Genomic DNA, 7,443 nt, shown 5'->3' on the forward strand with positions numbered 1-7,443 from the left:
TGAAGAGTTGAAGGAAGCCCGGAGACATAAATGTAGTTGATTCAGGACTTCCAGAAACCTGAAACTTAGAGCAAGTTCACCAATCAAGTTCACTTCTGTTGTCTGGATAAAAAGGCTTTAGATGAAATCAGATTCTTAATTTTGAGGCACAGTCCTTTCTGGGCCCACGGGTTGATCCTCTTTTTAATGCAGTCGATCAGTTGGGCTGTGTCTTTGTTCCTTTTCCATCTGAGCTTCTTTTCTCCGTCCGTTCTTGTTCACTGGTCTTCTGCGAGGAAACAACCACAGTTCCCTCCTTCAGCATTGCTTTTATGGTGCTTGATGCTTTCACCAGTCAGCCCCTTATTAGGCTTCTCAGTTATTGAGCAACCTATTCAGCTCAGCTCCTTGGTTATTGCTCAATACTTTAGTCATGGTCATCGTGACCTGCTGACTCTGTTTCTCAGCTTTGGAGATGCCGATAATAGCCACGCTGGTCTGTAGTCGCATCCTCCCGTCGCTGTCAGCATCACTCTCATCACTCCCAGTCATCCTACAGTTCTTTCCCTAATCTGCTCAGTTTTAAACTTTACACAGTATTACACATTTCATTTTTCAGCTTTCAGCATTTACTTTAAAACACAGTTACAAAACCATCACTTCATCCTTTTTATTCATGCTTCACAAATGATTAACGTTATATCTCTTTCATATATAGCTGATTGAGAATGTCGAACCTGAATGTTTATTTTTTACTCTAATTCTCAGTTCTTACCCACATTTCAATCATACATCTTTTAATTTTGCATTATTTGCTGTTATTTCAGCTTTTAACTTCATGTTCTTTCTCTTTTCTCTTCCTAGAAGCTACACCTGGCCTGGCTCAGTGTCTACCTGTGACACCTTTCTGGAGAGGGGAATCGTCCGAGCTTCTGCTGGCAACAACTTATCCACATGGCCCTGTCTTTAGTGTTTAACCCTTTCTGTCTCCTAGACATGGCTACTGACTGAGCTTCTACTGTGACTAACTCTATGTGCTCTCTTTCAGACTCTAACCTTGAAAACTGGCTCAGAGTTTATCTGTTCTTTCTTTCTAGGTGAAACGACTAAAGGAGCTACATCCATTAACATTTACTTTTCCTTCCCATAGAAAGTACTCCTGGATCAGTGCTTCTTTGTTCTCTTTGTGTCTCTGCTCTGTTCTCTCAAACCCCCAGTCGGTCGTGGCAGATGGCCGCTCACACTGAGCCTGGTTCTGGTTCTGCTGGAGGTTTCTTCCTGTTAAAAGGGAGTTTTTCCTCTCCACTGTCGCTACATGCATGCTCAGTATGAGGGATTGCTGCAAAGTCAACGCCAGTGACTGTCCACTGTCTCTACATGCTCATCCAGGAGGAGTGAATGCTGCAAGTCACTGACTGGATGCAATCTGCTGGGTTTCTTTAGATAGAAAAACTTTTTATCCAATTTGAATAAAACGTTAACTCCTGCTGCACTGTTCAATGGTTAGGATTAATTGGAATGTATAAACCTGACTGTTGTGAAGAGCCTTGAGACGACATGTGTTGTAAATTGGCGCTATATAAATAAAACTGAATTGAATTGAAAATTGAACTTGTTAATCAAAGGTTACTAATTTCATTTAATACATGTGAATGTAAAATCATCATACATCATTGGATACTTGTTGTTCATACTTCTGCAAAAGATAAGACAGATAATATGTGGCTCCACACAGGCCTCTCCAGTCTCCCAGCTCCAGAATATGAGAACATGCTTGTTTCACTCCCTACTGCTTCAACTGTGTGTTTTAATAATTATTGCATGGATTACACATAAGGATATTTATTGTAACTTTTATGGAGTTAATTGTGAGCAGTTAGTAAATGTTGCATGGATTACATGGAAAGATCTCACCTTATTTTGGCAAGAGCCATTGCTCATTTGCATTGAATGGAGTCAGGTGATCAGACCCAGATCAGAACCAGAACTGAAAATATGACCAGCTTAAGCCACAGGGTTTGCTGCAATATTCAGAAACAATTTTTCACTGACAAGACCTTTATTCTGAAGGGGGCCGGCTTCAGTAGCAGTAAGTAGGCCAATATTTACTAAAATGATGTAATTACCAGCTTCCTAAGAGGAGGATTGTTGAGACTTGAGGCCCTGATCTTGAGTCCAAGTCATGTCTCAAGTCTTTAGAGCCTGACTCTAAGTCGATTCTGAGTCTTTTCGGAAGTCTTTGATATATACATTTTAAAAAATTGGTGAATTTTAACTCATTCATTTAAGTGCCTTTTAGCTGTTAAATTGAAATATTTTCTGTATTATCAGTGGTTTCACTCATAACTACAGCTTCAGTCTCCAAACCGTTATAATATAAAATTTCTTCAAGAAGTTATATGAAAGGTTATTTGACATCCAATGTCTTTGCTACGTAAAAAAAGTTTATTCTGTTATATATTTGTCTTTTATGTCACCTTTTGTGTTCAGAGAGATGATTCATCTCACCGTCATACAACTCACTGCTTCACTAAAAAGGAAAGAAGAATTTAAGATGTTTGAAATGTTACACTTCATGGTGTAAGAAGGACCCCGGTGTAGGAATAAACAGGTAGAAGGCAGATAAATTTCAGAAGTGAAAACTTTGTTATAACTAAACTAAAGACGGCATCAAAGAAAGATAAAAAAAAAGTGAAAACCAGGCAGAGGAAGAAAGGTAGACCGACTGAAATGAAGAGACAATGGGGACATCAGCAGAGAATCTGGAACAAAGAAAACAGAGGAGCAGATACTAGGCGGGGGGGTTGGCCGATCGGATGGAGGGGAGTGAATGAGAACAGGTGGTAAAATGGAAACCTGGAGACAAGATACTGAGAAGGACATTTAGAGAAAATGACAGACAACAGTAGAGAAAAGCAGGACTTCAAAGACAAGAGTTAATTTCTAAATGACTGAACATAAAAGGCATTTAGAAGATCTCACTAATAAAGATTTAAACATGCAACAAGAGCAGGAAAACAAGAACTAGAATTAATTTCAACAAAACCAAGAATAAAACATCATCATGATCCCAACTTTAACAGGAAGAGAGATTTGTGTAAAAATATAGACAACTAGTAGTTAGAGATGTGGGTGAAAGAGAACTGTGTTAATAGACTAAAACCAGAACAACTGGGTCAAGTTTGGTCAGGGACAAATTCTGTTTCTCCTTTTCCAGCATGAGCTCCCAATCAAGTTTCTTTAAAGGACAAACTACAATCCCACAAACATTTGAAAATAAATGATAAATCATTTTTGACTTTTAAATGGGCAAACCATGCCTGACATTTGGATAAGATGTGTGGGCTGAAAAAGTAGATTTTTAGCATGTACTCATCCTTGTCGTCTTTCACTTATCCGGGACCGGGTCACGGGGGCAGCAGACTCAGCAGAGACACCCAGACTTCCTTCTCCCCAGACACCTCCTCCAGCTCCTCCGGGGGGAGCGCAAGGCGTTCCGAGGCCAGCCGAGAGACATAGTCCCTCCAGCGTCCCCTGGGCCTCCTCCCGGTGGGACGTGCCTGGAACACCTCCCTAGGAGGCATCCGGTATTGATGCCCGAGCCACCTCAACTGGCTCCTCTCAATGTGGAGGAGCAGCGGCTCTACTTCCAGAAAACCTGACTGCCTATAGAAGCTCCCTCAACCATCCTGAACAGAGTCCTCGCCTGGCTAACCGTCTGAATGGCTTCTACTGCAGACATGACAGGAAGCTTTTCACACCTCAAATCATCTCCTCCACATCCCATTCAGGAACAAATTCCTCCCATAAAGTAACCAACCCCCTACCTTCAGATCCTCTGCCTGCAATAAAGATCTCCGAGGAAGATGTAAACAGGCTCTTTCAGCGCATGAAAACAAAAAAAGCTGGACGACCTGATAACGTCTCCCCATCATGTCTGAAAGCCTGTGCAAATCAACTCGCCCTGACCTTCACCCGGATCTTCAACAAGTCACTGGAGACGTGTGAGGTCCCCTCTTGCTTCAAATGATCCACCATCATCCCGGTTCCCAAGAAACCCACCATCGTAGGATTAAATGACTACAGGCCTGTAGCCCTGACGTCTGTGGTCATGAAGTCCTTTGAGCGGCTGGTGTTGAAGCACCTGAAAGACATCACAGGCCCCCTGCTGGACCCCCTGCAGTTTGCTTACCGAGCAAACAGGTCGGCAGATGATGCTGTTAACTTAGGTCTACACTTCATCCTGCAACACCTCGACCACCCAGGGACGTACGCCAGGATGCTGTTTGTAGACTTCAGCTCGGCCTTCAACACCATCATACCAGACATCCTCCACCAGAAGCTCACCCAGCTCAACGTCCCAGCCTCCACCTGTCAGTGGATCAACAGCTTCCTGATGGACAGACAGCATCAGGTGAGACTGGGGAGCATCTTCTCCCGCAGCAGATCAATAAGTACTGGCGCCCCCCAGGGGTGTGTTCTATCCCCACTCCTCTTCTCCCTCTATACTAATGACTGCACCTCATCGGACCCGTCCGTGTAACTCCTTAAGTTTGCAGATGACACCACTGTCATTGGTCTGATCCAGGATGGTGATGAGTCTGCATACAGACAGCAGGTGGATCGGCTGGTACACTGGTGTTGTCAGAACTACCTGAAACTCAACCCACTCAAGACTGTGGAAATGGTGGTGGACATTCGGAGAACACCACCCCCATACACCCCCCTCACCGTTCAAAAGAAGGCCCAGCAGAGACTGTATTTCCTGAGGCAACTCAAGAAGTTCAACATACCACAGGAGCTGCCGGCCATCTTCTACACTGCCATCATTCAGTCTGTCCTGTCTTCACCCATCTCAGTGTGGTTTGGCTCATCCACAAAACAGGACAGGTCCAGACTGCAATGAATAATCAGGTCTGCAGAGTGGATCATCAGGGCTGACCTTCCCTCCATCCAGGACTTATACAGGTCAAGGGTCAGGAAAAGAACTGGAAAAATCTCTGCAGACCCTCTGCATTTGATTTGTTTTTCTCTGTTCTTTGTGATTGTATTGTAATTGTATGTACAGCGCTTTGAGTGTCTCGTTACTGAAAAGCGCTATATAAATAAACTTACCTTACCTTAGAAAAATCAGCTGCCACAGAGACACTTTCTTCCCCCAGGCTGTTTCTCTGATGAACATTTAATAGAGTACCAAACAACCTCATACTGAAGTTGCAAATCCACCTTTGTATATGTGTATATTGTATATATGTATTTACACAAAAACACAAAACAGAAACACAGAGAGCAAAGTATACTGGAGTCAAATTCCTTGTTTGTTGTATGTACGAACTTGGCAATAAAGTTGATTCTGATTCTGATTCTCCGGCCCTTGGCTGCATCTAGAAATCCAAGTTATGAAAGTTATGAACAGGACCGGTGACAAAGAGCTGCCCTGCCAGAGTCCAACATGCACCGGGAACAGGTCCAAATTATTGCGGGCAATGCGAACCAAACTCCTGCTCCACTTGTACAGAGACCAGATAGCCCCTAATAAAGGGCCCCTGATTCCATACTCCTGGAGCACCCCCCACAGGGTCCCACGAGGGACATAGTCAAATGCTTTCTCCAGGTCCACAAAACATATGTGGACCAGTTGAGCAAACTCCCATGAACCGTCAAGTACCCTGTAGAGGGTATAGAGCTGGTCCAGTGTTCCACGACCGGGACGAAAACCACACTGCTCCTCCTGAAGCCGAGGTTCGACCATCAGCCGGACTCTCCTCTCCAATACCCTGGCGTAGGCCTTACCCGGGAGGCTGAGGAGCGTGATCCCCCTGTAGTTGGAACACACCTTCCGGTCACCCTTCTTATGTAGGGGGAACACCACCCCAGTCTGCCAGTCCAGAGACACTGTCCCGACAGCCACACAATGTTGACAGCCAACCATGACAGCCCCAGAACATTCAGAGATTTGAGGTACTCAGGGCAGATCTCATCCACCCTGGAAGCCCTGCCACCACAGAGCTTTTTAACCACCTCGCTGACTTCAGCCTGTGATGAAAGAGTCCAACCCTGAGTCCCCAGTCTGTTTCCACCAGGGAACGCGTGATGGCAGGATTGAGGAGATCCTCGCAGTACTCCTTCCACTGCCCAATAATGTCCTCAGTCGAGGTCAGCAGCATCCCACCCCCACTGTAAACAGTGTTGGCAAAGCACTGCTTCCCCCTCCTGAGGCACTGGACGGTTTGCCAGAATCGCTTCGTGGCCAACTGGTAGTCCTTCTCCATGACCTCACCAAACTCCTCCCAGGCCCAAGTTTTTGCCTCTGCCACCGCCCGGGCCGCTGCACGCTTGGCCTCATGGTACCCGTCAGCCACCTCTGGAGTCCCACAAGCCAACCACAGCCAATAAGACTTCTTCAGCTTGACAGCATCCCTTACTGCCTGTGTCCACCACCGGGTTATGGGATTGCTGCCGCAACAGGCAGACCAGCTACGGGCAGCAGCATCGACAATAGATGCGGAGAAAATGGTCCACTCGGACTCTATGTCTCCAACATCCCCTGAAATCTGGTCAAAGTTCTCCCGGAGGTGGGAGTTGAATACATCCCTGGCCAAGGGCTCCGCCAGACGTTCCCAGCAGACCCTCACTATGCACTTGGGCCTGCCAAGTCTGTCCAGCTTTCTCCTCCTCCAGAGGATCCAACTCACCACCAGGTGGTGATCAGTAGACAGCTCAGCCCCTCTCTTCACCCGAGTGTCCAAAACATGCGGCCAAAGGTCAGATGATACGACCGTGACTAGCACAGAAGTGCAATAACAAAGCACCACTCGGATTCAGATCAGGGATGCCATTCTTCCAGATCACGCCTCTCCAGGTGTCACTGTCGTTTCCCACGTGGGCATTGAAATCCCCCAGCAGAATAATGGAGTCCCCGGGAGGGGCACTATCCAGTACCCCCGACAGGGACGCCAAGAAGGCAGGGTACTCCACACTACCGCTCGGCCCGTAGGCCGAAATGACAGTCAGAGACCTGTCCCCAACCCGAAGGGGCACCGATGCGACCCTCACATCCACTGGGGTAAACCCCAACATGAGACGGCTGAGCTGGAAGTGACAAGCAAACCCACCTCAGCCCGCCGCCTCTCCTGGTGGGCCCCTCCAGAGTAGAAGAGAGTCCAGCCCCTCGTCAGGAGATGGGTTCCAGAGCCCACGATGTGCCTGGAGGCGAGCCCGACTATTTCTAGTCGATATCTCTCGACCTCCTGCACAAGCTCAGGCTCCTTCCACCCCAGCGAGGTGACATTCCACGTCCATAGAGCCAGCCTAAGCATCCGGGGATCGGGCCGCTGAGGTCTCCACATTCGTCCGCCGCCCAATCCTCTTTGCACCGGTCCCTCACGGTTCCCCCTGTAGGTCGTGAGCCCACTGGGGGATGGCCTCGCGTCTCTCATTCGGGTTTGGCCCGGCCGGCCACCA

The sequence above is a fragment of the Girardinichthys multiradiatus genome, chromosome 2 (assembly GCF_021462225.1).
Source record: "Girardinichthys multiradiatus isolate DD_20200921_A chromosome 2, DD_fGirMul_XY1, whole genome shotgun sequence".
NCBI lineage: Eukaryota > Metazoa > Chordata > Actinopteri > Cyprinodontiformes > Goodeidae > Girardinichthys > Girardinichthys multiradiatus.